At 38.8% G+C, this 14,191-nt stretch overlaps 1 protein-coding gene across 5 annotated transcripts in view; it reads left to right on the top strand.

The window, feature by feature from the left end:
• Positions 1-14,191, top strand: part of PHTF1 (putative homeodomain transcription factor 1) — a 96,668-nt gene that overhangs the window by 2,699 nt on the left and 79,778 nt on the right. The gene's annotated exons all lie outside the window — the stretch shown is intronic.

The raw sequence follows: 14,191 nt of genomic DNA on the forward strand, positions 1-14,191 counted from the left end.
AATGCTGGCAAATTCTTGCTCTTTGGACCTTTTTTTTTTAAGATTTGCTGCAGACCTTCTGTTAACTTTTTTTTTTTTCTTTAAGATGGTGGCAGTATAATTTAATAGTTTGTTTTATTCATTTTCCTGATTTCTAAGTCACTTTGAACTTGGACATTTAAATCTCTTTGGAGAAATGCAAATGACCACCATTCATATGGTGCATTCCTTGCAGCCAATCAACTGGAATGGTATTTGAACTACAGGGTACCTGGCTAACCTTTTCACAAATTTTGAACAGACCTTCATTATTTCTGTTAACGGAGATGATGTTAGGGTGACTAAATCCCCCAGTTTTATTTCGAAGCACTCTAAATCTGGTCCTTTTATTCTCTTGTGCGCTTCAAAATGTATTGGTTTTGGGTACGGTATAATGGAAAGAGGACTGGGAGTTAGAGCTAGTCATGGTTCCATTGCTAGCCACCTTACTGTAGTTTGAGTTTTGGTTTCCTTATCTTTAAAAGGATTTTACTCTTGCTATCGAATTTCCTTTCTTACTTCCTTCCCATAGTCAATTTAAATATTTTCTCAACTCTTCTTTCCATGCCATTTTATATGTACCTTCCTTTTAATACACCATATCAGTTACTTGTTAATTTATGTGGCTTCATAGGACTCAAGGGCAGGAATTATGTTTGTGTCATACTCTTAGAGTATTTATTCATGCTAGCTCAATGTCTGTTGCTACATTTAATTGAGCCCCAGTCCATTATATGTAGTTTTATTCATTTTCTCTCATATGACAATTTACCTAATAACTTAAAATATGCTTTTTAGTTTAGCAGTAGTGGGGAGAATTAAAACTGAAGACAATTATGAAAACTTACTGAGCATCTATAATGTGCTATACATGTACTAGGTGCGGTGTAAGTGAATAAGAGTGAGGAACGAGCATGGTTCTTGCCTTCATGGCTTTCAAAGTCTAATAATAGAGAAAAGCCAAGACATATAATATCTATTCAAATATGTTTATGTCTTAGATAAAAACTGACTGAAATATTAGTTACAAAGAAGTATTTAATGCAATTTAAAAATATATGAACACAGATACAAAACTTTTGAACACAAATAAAAAATAAGAAAAAAGAGAAAGCAAAAAAATAAGAGAAAAGTTGCCCAATATGATTAGATTATAATATATGTGGATGGGGTAGAAGGTCATAAATCACTTGCTAAGCACTTTAGACACTGCTCTGTGTTTAAAAGAAAATGACAAGCTTTTGATGGTTTTTGCATAGAGAGACTATATCATATCTGTGTTTTTTCAGGATAGAAATAAAAATAATAGACATTATAACAAAATCTATGGCATGTGTGGTGGTTTGGAGCTGTATGTACCCCAGAAAAACATGTTCTTAAACTTGATCTGTTTCTGTGGATGTGAACCCATTGTAAGTAGGACCTTTTGATGAGTTTATTTCAGTTACGGTGTGACCCAGGTTGGGTCTTAATCCTATAACTGGAATCCTGTGTAAGTAGAATGAAACTTAGAGAAAGCCATGAGAAGCAAGAAGCTGAAGGTCAGTGGGACCTGGAAGAGAAGAGAGAGGCCAGGAATGGCCATCTGTGTGCATTGCTGTGACAGAGGAGCCCAGGACTAAGGATCTCCAGCAGCCAGACCCACAAGGCCAGTCTTTGGGAAGAAAGCATCAGCTCTATGATGCCTTGTTTTGGACTTTTCTTTTAGCTTTACAACTGAGCTAATAAAGTCCCATTTAAGTCGACCCATTGCATAATATTTGCTTGAGCAAACAGGAAAACTAAAATAGGTTTCCAAAACAATACTTGGTGAAATTATATCACTTTAAAATGCCTGTGTTTAAAGAAAAATTTTTGTTTAGATTAGCTAGGAAGGAAGAGTAACAGTGAATCAAATTAGTATATGAATACTTTAGAGAAAACAAAACAGTAAAGCAGGTGTGGCAGTTTGAGATTATTTTATGATTCCCCAAAATAGAAAGATTATGTTTGTAAACTAAGGTCAGAGAAAGTAAAGATAATAAGTTGTTTTTTTCCCAGTTCAAGCTCATGGACCCCATCTTTCCATGGACCCTTGGTTAAGAATCCCTACCTTTGGGCCTTTGATGGTACTATGTCAGTTAGGTGTGACTCAGATTGAGTCCCCACCCACTTCCTGGGTCTGATAGAAACAAATTCATAGGAACAGAAGGAAAAAGGGAGCAAGCATATTTGATTCCACAGTGTGAGAGGACTGCTTAAACACAAAGCCCTCAGAGGCTGCTCTCCCAGAGCAGCTCAAGAGGAGACCAGCCCGGCTATGTGCCTGGTAGCGTACAGCTGAACTTGGAAAGAGAGCAGCATTGCTGAGACTGATACAGGAGAACCAGAAAGAGATAATCCCTATGCTTATTTGCTCAAAGCTGAACTCCCAGAGATGGTAGATTCTGGAGGGAAGGCAGAGACCTCTCAGAGGTGGTCAGCCATCTTGCTTCACCATGCGGGAACAGTGCCAGAATCAACAGTAACTGTCTTTGGTGAGAAAGCACCTCTTTTGGTCCTTGAGTTGTACTTCTCACAGCCTTGGAACTGTGAGTTTTTACCCCAGATAAATACCCTTTATAAAAGCCAACCCATTTCTGGGGGTTTGCATTGGCAGCCGTTTGGCAAACTAAAACAGCAGGGAAAGAAATAACAAAAGAAAAAAAACCCTAGAACAGCCATTATGCGTTCTTCACTTAACAAATACTTGTCAAGCCCCTAACTATCGTGTGTTAGGCAGTAGGCTAGGCCCTGTCTCTACCCTTGACATTTTTCTCCTCATGGAGTCTGGCAGTTTGAAGTTCTTTTTTGAACTGCAAAAGATTATGTTCTTAAACTAGTCTATTTCTGTGGGTGTGGTACCCTTTGATTGCATTAGATTCACTCTAGATCATTTGATTAGATTGCTTTTGATTGTACTACATCAGGGAGGCCTCATTCAGGTTGAGTCTCTACCCTTTTGCTAGGTCAGATATAAATGGAGACAGAGAGAAAGGAAGCTACCATATTGATCCTGCCATGTGAGAGAGAGAGTACTGCCAGAAAACAGAGAAACCCCTCCAGGCTGAGAGAGGTTCTGGAGTCTGGAACCAGCACAGACAGAAGCATGGAAAGAACCCCCTACAGGCTGGGCCCACAGAGCAGCTCAAGGCTGAGGAGCAAGCCCTCCCACATGCCTGATAGCTACATGTCAGGACTCCAGGACCAACAGTAGCTGACTTTAGTGAGAAAGCATCTCTGATGATGCCTTGATTTGGACATTTCATGGTCTTGGAACTATAAGCTTTTACCCCAAATAAATCCCCTTTGTAAAAGCTAAAACATTTCTGGTACTTTGCATCAGCAGCCTTGTGGCAAACTAAGACATGGAGCTTACATTAAAGTAGGAGAGAAAAAAATAAAAATAATTCTAATGAATAAAAGTTACTTTATGATAAATGCTAAGAAGAGCAGTTATTATTTATAAGCTATTGCACTTATAAGACAAATGGACCTAGTAGGTCAGAGAAGCCTTTTCTATGGAATTGATGTTTAAAATGATATCTAAAGGATAAGTAGCAGTTATCCTTCCCAACTCATTCTTTAAGATCAATATTACCCAGATACCAAAGGCAAACAAATGTCTTAAGAAAATAAAATCCTACACTTTGACTTATTGGACTTACTCCACTCAGCTAACATGGAGTTGAAGAAGGTCAACCACCACAGCATGGAGCCTAGAGTGTCTACAACTAGAAGTGGGAAGAGTGCATCCAGTACCCATGTGGAATCTAAGCCCTCACTTGACATAGGTGTGCAATGGACACAACCAATCCAATGTCCACAGAGGAAATGTGAAATGGGTGTGGGAACGGTAGCCATGGGGGCTGCTGGGTGTGGGGAACGGGAGGAAGAGATGAGATGTGGAGGCGTTTTCGGGACGTGGAGTTGTCCTGGATAGTGCTTCACGGACAATTACGGGACACTGTAGATCCCCCCAGGGCCCACTGGATGGAACGTGAGAAAGTCTGGGCTATGATGTGGACCATTGACTATGGGGTGCAGTGATGCTCAGAGATGAACTTACCAGGTGCAATGGATGTATCACGATGATGGGAGAGAGTGTTGCTGTGGGGGGAGTGGGGGGCGGGGGCGGTGGGGTTGAATGGGACCTCATATATATTTTTTAATGTAATTAAAAAATAATAATAATAAATAAATATTTAAAAAAAATAAAAATAAAAAAAATAAAAAAAAAAAAGAAAATAAAATTCCTCATGAATGTAGGCATTCTTATAAAAATATTAACAAATCAAATCTAACAACATATACAATGGCTTATATACTGTGACCAAGTGGGATTTATCCCAAGAATGTAGCATTGGTTTAAAATTTGAAAATAAATTAATATGACATTCCCAATGTTAATAGGATAAAGGACAAAAACCATATGATCTCAATAGTCACAGAAAAAGCATAATTCAATACCCATTAATGATAAAAAATTTAGATAGCCTGATAAAGGCTATCTACAAAATACTTACATTTAACATCATACTTTAGATTGGGAATCCCCTAGGATTGGGAATAAGGCAAGGATGTCTGCTCTTACCACTTTATTTAACATTGTCTTGGAGATCTAACCAGTGCAATAAGTCAAGAAAAAGAAAAGGCATTTGTATTAGTCAGCCAAAAGGGTGCTGATGTTAAGTACCAGAACTTTGTTGGCTTTTATAAAGGGTATTTATTTGGGGTAGAAGCTTACAGTTACCAGGTCCTAAAGAGTCTAACTCAAGGTACCATAAGAGGTATTTTCTCACCTATGTTGCCACATGTTGATGCAAGATGGTGGGGTTGATGTGAGGGTTCAGCCTTCCTCTTTCCTCTTAAGGCTCCATGGTCGCAGCTTCTTCTGATCTCAGCTGTAGGGCTGGCATAAGGCTCATCACTTTCCCAGGGCTTGTTTCTTTCTGGGCTCAGCTGTTCTATTCTCTCCCCAAGTTCAGCTCTAGACTATCAGGCTTATCTTTCTTCCTGGGACGCTGTCTGTGAAGCATTCTCTCTTCCTGTGTATCTGCTTCTGTGTTCTCCTTCTCTGTGTATTTTCTTCCTTGTCTTTGAGCATCCGTTTAGGTAGCCCACAGCTGTAGGTGGGGACTCAAACTGAGTCGTCCTAATGACATGGTCAAATAAAAGCCCTAATCTTGATTTAATAAAGTAAAAGTGAGTCTAATACAATCTGATATAACCAGGGGAACAGACCAGTTTACAAACACAATCCAATATCTATTTTTGGAATTCATAAGCAATAACAAACTGCCACATCATTGAAAGAGAAAGGAAAATGAAAACTGGTTTTATTCATTATGCCATGACCCCGTACTTAGAAAATCTTAAGATTCTACAGAAAAAAACAACACCTACCAACACCATTAAATGAATTTAGCAAGATTTCTGGATACAGAATCAATATTCAGAAGTAAGTTATATTTTTATATACCAGCAATGAGCAACCCAAAAATGAAATAAAGGAAACAATTCCATTCACAATAGTCTCCAAAAGAATAAAGTATGTTGAAATATGATTAACAAAAAATGCAACGTTCACCCAAAACTACTAAATGTGGCTGAGAGAAATTAAGATCTAAATGGGGAAGCGGACTTGGCCCAATGGATAAGGCATCCGCCTACCACATGGGAGATCCGCAGTTCAAACCCCAGGCCTCTTGACCCATGTGGAGCTGGCCCATGCGCAGTGCTGATGTGCGCAAGGAGTGCTGTGCCACGCAGGGGTGTCCCCCATGTAGGGGAGCCCCACGCACAAGGAGTGTGCCCTGAAAGGAGAGCCGCCCAGTGCGAAAGAAAGTGCAGCTTGCCCAAGAATGGTGCCGCACACACAGAGAGCTGACACAACAAGATGACGCAACAAAAAGAAACAGATTTCTGGTGCTGCTGATAAGGATAGAAGCAGTCACATGAGAACACAAAGCAAATGGACACAGAGCAAATCACTGGGGGGAGGGGTGACAGGGAGATGAATGAATGAATGAATAGATAGATAGATAGATATTTAGAAAAAATCTAAATGAATGGAGGATATTCCATGTTCATGATTTGGAAGATTTGGAACAATGTTAAAATGACATTCTCTCCAAATGTATTTTATAGACTCAACATATTCCCTTCAAATTGCAGCAGTTTTTTTTTTTTTTAAGAAATTGATAAGCTAATTGATAAGCTGATCCTAACATTTATATGGAATTGCAAAGAACCTAGAATACCCAAAACAAAAAGAACAGAGCTAGAAGACTTATGTTACCAGATTTCAATCTTAGTATAAAATATAGCTACAGTAATCAAGATAGTATTGTGTTTATATGATTAATATAAACACAATTAATATAGATTAATGGAACAGAATAGGAAGTCTAGAAATCCTTAAATTTTTGGTTTTTGACAAAGGTACTGTTTTAGTTTGCCAGGGCTTCTATGACGACTGCTACAAACTGCTTGGCTTCACCAACAAGAATTTATTGTTTCATGGTCCAAAATTGAGGTCTTAATAGTCCTTGCTTTCTCTCTGCATCTGTAGCGTTTTGGTACAAACTCCCATCTCTATCTCTGTCACATGGCAATCTCCCTCATTCTTGTTTTCTTATGACTCTTATGGCTTCTACTTCTGTGCAATCATTTGTATCACTGTCCAGATTTCCTCTCCTAAGTACCCTAGTCATGTGACTGAAGGTCCACCCTAATTTAATTTGGCCTCATTTAAAGTGGGTCTTTGAAGATACCCAATGGATGCACATCCATGCTCAGACTCACCTTGACATATTCAAACATACTATTTACAAATGGGCATTTGTAATGCCATAGGACTGGGCATTAGGACTTGAATATGTCTTTATGGGGAATGTGATTCAATTCCTGGCAGGTGCCGAAACAAATCAATGAAAAAATGATAGTCTTTTAAACATAAGGTGCCAGGACAATTGGATATCCATATGTATAAAAATGAATCTCGATCCTACAGACCACTCAAATCACTTAAAATGGATCATAGACTTAAATGTAAGAACAAAAACTGTCCATTCTCTAGAAGAAAACAGAAAATCTTTGCAACCTTGGGATAGGTAAAGATTTCTTAAAGACATAGATATAGAAGAAAAATTGATAAATTGGACTTCATCAAAATTTAAAATGTTTTGTCTTCAAATTATTCCATTAAAAATTGAAAAGACAAGTTACAGTCTGGGAGGAAATATTTTCAAATCATATATCGAATGGAATTTTTTTTTAATCCAGAATATATAAATAAACTTGCTCAACTCAATTACACAGTTCAAAAATGGGCAAAAGATTTGAATAGACCTTTTACCAAAGAAGGTAAATGAATGGCTAAAAAGAACATAAGAACTGTGAGTGTAAAATAATATAACCCCTTTGGAAAATAGTTTGGTGGTTTCTTTGTTAAAATTTTTTTTTAGTAATTTTTTAAAAAAGATTTAGATTACATAAATGTTACATAACAAATATAGGAGATTTCCATATGCACCCCCCCTTCCCACATTAACAACATCCTTCATTAGTGTGGTACATTTGTTACAATCGATGAACACCTATTGAAGCATTGCCACCAACTGTGGAGGATGTTGAGATGGTGATGCCCACTCTGTTCCCAGTTGGGTGGGGGCTTAGATCCCATGGGGCAGATGGATGGAACTATCTTGCTTGCAGTTGCAGGCACTCTCTCTTCCTCGGGAGGGGTGTTGCCCAACATCATCTCCTGGTTATTTGTCCTGGATGAGTCCAATGAACTGGAGAGTAGGTGTTCCAACTCTGCTGTGATTCAGGGCTGAACCAGCACATAGATGGACCAAAGATTTAAGTCTCTGGCACATATGTTTAACAAGTATAGTGCTAATTATAGGCTCAGATAAAATGGGCAGGAGAGCCATGTGTAGGGAAACTAAAAATGAATCTAACTCTGTTACACTGGGGAGCATAAATTCCAAAGTAAGACCCACTGTTAGGGTGCAGCAATTCCAGAGCTTGTCTGCCCTGCTTTTAGTGTCTGGATGTCTCTAGAACCCTCAAAAGCCCTGCTAGTTGAGAAACTGTTTACTGTGGGAGTCATTGAGATCCTGATGAGACATAAATAAGTATAACCTCTAGAAAGACCTTCTGACTCACTCTGAAATCTCTTAGCCATAAAAACTCAAAATATTGCTGTGTAATAGAATTTATGTTGAATTGCATGTGAAAAAGGAAGAGTTGTATTGAATAATATAGAAAAGTATGAAAAAAACAACAAAAAACCAAAAAACTCATTTGTATTTAGCATTTCTCCCTTTTGCTCAAGATCTTTTTCCAGATGCATTGCTAGCTGGTGTAATCCCTCAGTGCCAGGAAGGGTCATCCACTGGAGTCACGTCCCATACTGGGGGGAAGGTAGTACATTTATATGCTGAGTTTGGGTTAGAGAGAAGCTGCATTTGCTCAACAAGGAGGCTTTCAGGAGGTAACTCTTAGGCAATGTATAATACTAGGGTAAGTTTCAATTTCATAAGAGAAGGTTCATTAAGTACAATCGTCAATATCATGGGCCTGGCGTAGTGGTCTGTCTCCCTTCAGTAGGCAGTGCCCTTGTACTGAGGGAACTCTTGCCATCCTACTAGAAAATGCAGCAGTATTCCCCAGGATGGGAATTCAGTATTCTTTCGGTTATTGTGTGGGTCTCGACCCACCAAGACAGTGCCCCATGGGACACTTGAACATATTCATATGCCTTAAAGGCATGCTCTAGGTGCACCCCTGTCTATACATCCCCCATCACCAGTACTCTATACCAGTGATCCTTCCCTGCCACAGTTGTGACCCTCCTCTGTGATCCAAAACCTCTCCAAAAACAAAGCCAACAAAATAGCCAAATAAAATTAATAAGTAAAGAAATAATTTTATAAGTAATAAAATTAAAAAATTAAAAAATTCGATATAAATTTTTTAGACATTGTGTCTTTATCACTGTAAGATCTGTTGTCTTGTATGTACTGTGACATTTTCTTATGTATATTCCCCCAGTGTTTTATTTTTTCATTTTATCTTCAAAGAAGCTTTAGGCTACAGAGATGTCACATAGAGAATATAGGGAATTCCTATATACCCAATGCTCTCTTCCTTTTCCACTCTCCCCTATGGTGGCTTCTTAAAGGGTTAATTATATACTTCCCATTTGACCCAGCATTTCTACTCCTAGTTATCTACCCAAGAGAAATAAAAACATGAACATATATAAGTGCTCATAGCAGCACTATTCATAATAGACAAAAATGGAACAAAATCCAGATATTTATCGACTAGTAAAGGTAACAAAATGTGTTTTTTCTATAGAATCGGTAAAAACTATTGACACATATGGATGAACCTTGTGGCAGTTTGAAATTATATTTTATGAATCCCGAAAAGAGAGCTTCTGTTTGTAAACTAATCTATTCTTCTGGGTGTGATACTTTTGGCTGCATTAAATTCAATTGAGGGATGTTTGATTAGATTACCTGTCAAAGTGGATTTTAGGGCTTTTTGATTTGACTGTGTCGGTAAGGTGTGACTCAGGTTGAGTCCTTGCCCCCTTGCAGGGTCTGATATAGGTGGACTCACATGAACAGACAGACACAGTAAGAGAGAGCTCTGTCAAGTTTGATCCTGCCATGTGACAAAAAGGAGAAGGCTCAAACAGCTGAGGCCCCTGGGAGAGATGAGCCTGATAACTTACAGCTGAAATTAGGAAGAGAGCAGAAGGGCCAAGACTGATACAGAAGGCCCAGAAAGAGACAAGCCCTATGCCAGGAGAGAGAGGACTACAGGATCATTTAAGCATGAAGCCTTAAGAGGCCACAGAGCTCAAGAGGAAAGGGTGGGCCTGGAGGGTAAGGATGAAACCTGGGCAGATTGGTATGGCCGTCTTGCTTTGGCAGCTGACTTTCGTGAGAAAGCACCTCTTATGATGCCTTGAGTTGAACTTTCCAAGACCTTGGAACTGTAAGCTTTTACCCCAAGTTAACCCCCTATATAAAAACCAACACATCTCTGGTATTTTGCATTGGTACCCTTTTGGAAAACTAACACAAACCTCAAAAATGTTATGCTAAGTGAAAGAAGTCATAAAAGGCTATATATTATATGATTCTGTTTGTGTGAAATTTCTAGAAAAGGAAAATCTCTAGTGATAGGAAGCTAATCAGTGGTTGTGACTGAGGCTAGAAACAGGGATTTACTGCAAACAGGCACAAAGTAATTCTTGGGGTGATGGAAATGTTGGGATGATGGTTGCACAAGTCTGTAAATATCCTCATCATTGAATTGTATACATAAAATAGATACGTTTTAGAGAATGTAAATTATACCGTTTTTCTTTAAAAAATTCACATCAATAGAAAAAAATAGGAAAAATTATAGTACAAAAAATATACATATTCTCAATTTAAATTGTCCTTCAAAATTTTTTGAATGACGTAAGCAAGATGTCAGTTTAGGGAGCTCCAAGCTCCTGTATCCCATAAAAACATCAAAATACAAGGAGAAGCTGTCAAAAGCAACTTTTCAGAGCTCTGGAGAACAGTCAAAAGATTTATACCAACCAGGTGGACTCTGAATCAAGAAAAAAGCAGGATAAAGATGGTAAGCATGCTTTGTGGCATTTTTCCTTGCCCTTGTCCCACCCCGTCTGCAGCACAGCAGCAGTCTTTAAGATGGCAGGTCACATTCACCTTAGTCTTTTTTTCTGAAGGAAGAAGAGCAGGCATTATTGTATGTATCTGTTCTAACCTCTCTGGTGGCTACCAGAAAGACTTTTCTCCAGTCCCTTGTCTCCATCTCTTCTGTCTCAAAGCTCCTTTGGGGTGGAAAAGTGGCAGGCATTGTTCAAAAACAACATAAGGTAAACAAACGGCACATAGTTACCTGGGGCAAAAGGTATGGTTGAGACATAAGTACATCAGCTGAAGCCCATGAGGAAAAGCTGGAGAGGTTTTCTTTGGAAAATAAGGAAATTCAAAAGCACCCATGTATAGTGGAGAATTTAGAAAACTACGTTCCTACCCATGGCAAGAAGTACACTTAGGAAAGAATTACGCTTTCATCTCAGGCTGCTCTCAGACTCAGCGCAAGGCTGGCTAGGTGCTGAAGGACTGCCCCAGCATAGACCCAGTCTGCAAAGACAGAGAGGTGTTTTTACTATTTAAAAAAAAATTATTTATTTATTTATTTATTTCTGCTCCCCCACCCGCCCCGCTTCTCTGTTCTCTGTGTCTATTTGCTGTGTCTTCTTCTTTGTCCGCTTCTGTTGTCAGCGGCATGGGAATCTGTGTTTCTTTTTGTTGTGTCATCCTGCTGTGTCAGCTCTCCGTGTGTGTGGCGCCATTCCTGGGCAGGCTGCACTTTCTTTTGTGCTGGGCAGCTCTCCTTATGGGGCACACTCCTTGCGTGTGGGGCTCTCCTACGCGGGGGACACCCCTGCGTGGCACAGCACTCCTTGTGCGCATCAGCACTGCGCATGGGTCAGCTGCACATGGGTTAAGGAGGCCCAGGGTTTGAATCATGGACCTCGCATGTGGTAGATGACGCCCTAACCACTGGGCCAAGTCCGTTTCCCTGTTTTTACTTTTAACTTGAACTCCTGCCATTCAGAGAAATCTCTATAATTACACTAGCTGAGCACAAGCTAAAGGAACAGAGATTTAATTGACCAAACATGACAAGGAATACAATATTTGAAAACTGTGGAAAAGTGAATAAACAAATGGACTAATATGGCCCTTGACAATAAACAAAACAAAACAACAACAAACTCCAGCAAGCTCAGGGAAAAGGGGAGAATCCAGAGTAACCACATTTTAATATTAACATGTCCACTTTTCAATAACAAAAAAACATAAGCTATACAAAGAAACAGTAAAAGATGGCCCATTCAAAGGAAGAAAATAAATGAACATAAATTGTCCCTGAGGATACTCAGTCATTACATGTGCTTGACAAAGACTTTCAAACAACTGTGTTAAGTATGCTTAAAGAGTTAAAGGAAAGCATGGCAAAGAATGAAAGGAAATCAGGAAACAATGTACAAATCAAACAGAATATCAATAGAGAGATTATAAAAAGAAAACAAGCAGGAATTCTGGAGGTGAGAAATAGAATAACTGAAATGAAAGACTTATTAGAGGGGTTCAACAGATGATTTGAGCAGGTGGAAGAAAAATCTGAAAACTTGAAGAGAGGAAAATTAAAAGTATCTAGCCTGAAGAAGGAACAGAAAGAAAAAAGAGTGAAGAAAAGTGAACAGCTTAAGGGGCCTTTGGGACACAAATCAAGTGGATCACAATATATGCATTATGGGAGTCCCAAAAGGAGAAAGAAAGGGGAAGAAAGAATATTGGGGAAAAAAAACAACAAAACAAAAAACAACCCAGTCACTGGAAACTTCCCAGATTTGATGAAAGACATGAACCAAATATCCAAAAAGTTGAACAAATTCTAAGTAGGATAAACTCAGAGAGATCCCTGCCAAGACACACTATAAGCAAACTATCGAAAGAGGAAATCTTGAAAGCAGTGAGAGAAGCAACTCATCATAAACAAAGAACCCTTAATAAAATTAGCAGCCAGATTTTCAGCAGAAACCATGGAGGCCAGAAGGCAGTGGGATGGGCATTTAAAATGCTGAAAGAAAGAAACTCTCAAGCAGCTAATCTGTATCTGTCAAAACTGCCTTCAAAAATGAGAGAGTAATTAAGATATCCCCAGATTCTAAAAAACTGAGGGAGTTCATTACTTTAAACCTTACAGTAAATGCTAAAGGGAGCCATTCAGGTAAAAATGAAAGGCCCACTAGACAGTTACTTGAAGCCTTGTGAAGAAATATAGAACTCCAGTAAAGGTGACTACATAGGGAAAGTAGAAGCCAACCAATACTATTGTATTTTTGGTTTGTAAATCTACTTTTTGTTTACTACATAGTTTTAAAGACAAACGAATAAAAGTATTATACATCTATGTTGTTGGTATACATAATATATAAAGATACAATTTTTGACAACAACATAAAGGTGGGGGACAGAGTTGTATAGGAACAGAACTTTTGTTGCTATTGAAGTTAAGTATTAATTCAACTTAGATAGTAAAACGTTTTGGAAATTAAATTTAAGTCCTGTGGTAACCACAAAGAAAATATCTGAAATATACATGGGAGAAAATAATAAAGGGATTCTAAATGGTTCACTACAAAATATCAGCTAAACTCAGTGAAGGCAGTAATGAAGGAAACAAGGGTCAAAAAGTTATGATATACAGAAAACAAATGACAAAATGGCAGAAGTCAGTCCTTATCAAAAACTAAAGGTAAATGGATTAAACTCTTCAAAAAAAAAAAAAAAAAAGGCAGAGATTGGCAGAAAGTATATAATAAAAGATGCAATTTTGTGCTTTCTTTTTTTTTAAAGCTTTATTTATTTCTCCCCCCACCAACCCCACTCCGGTTGTCTATTTGCTACATCTTCTTTGTCTGCTTCTGTTGTTGTCAGCGGCACGGGAATCTGTGTTTCTTTTTGTTGCATCATCTTGTTGTGTCAGTTCTCCGTGTGTACGGCACCATTCCTGCGCAGGCTACACTTTCTTTTGCGCTGGGCGGCTTTCCTTATGGGGCGCACTCCTTGCGTGTGGGGCTCCCCTACGCGGGGGACACCCCTGTGTGGCAGGGCACCCCTTGCATGCATCAGCACTGTGCATTGGCCAGCTCCACATGGGTCCAGGAGGCCTGGGGTTTGAACCACGGACCTCCCAGGTGGTAGACGGATGCCCTAACCACTGGGCCAAGTCCGCCACCTGATTTTGTGCTTTCTACAAGCGACTCACTTTGGATCCAAAGACACAAATAATTGAAAGTGAAGGATAGAAAATTTTTTTTTATGCAAATAGCAACCAAAACACAGCTTAGATGGCTGTAGTAAAGTCAGACAAAATATATTTGAAGTAAAAAACTGATACTAGAGACAGAGGACATTACATATTGATAAATGGGTAAATACATTAGGAAGATATAGCAATTATAAACATATTTTACCTAACAACAGAGCCCCCCAAAATATGAAGCAAGCATGAACAGAACTGAAGGGAGAAATAG

Source organism: Dasypus novemcinctus, chromosome 9 (assembly GCF_030445035.2).
Source record: "Dasypus novemcinctus isolate mDasNov1 chromosome 9, mDasNov1.1.hap2, whole genome shotgun sequence".
NCBI lineage: Eukaryota > Metazoa > Chordata > Mammalia > Cingulata > Dasypodidae > Dasypus > Dasypus novemcinctus.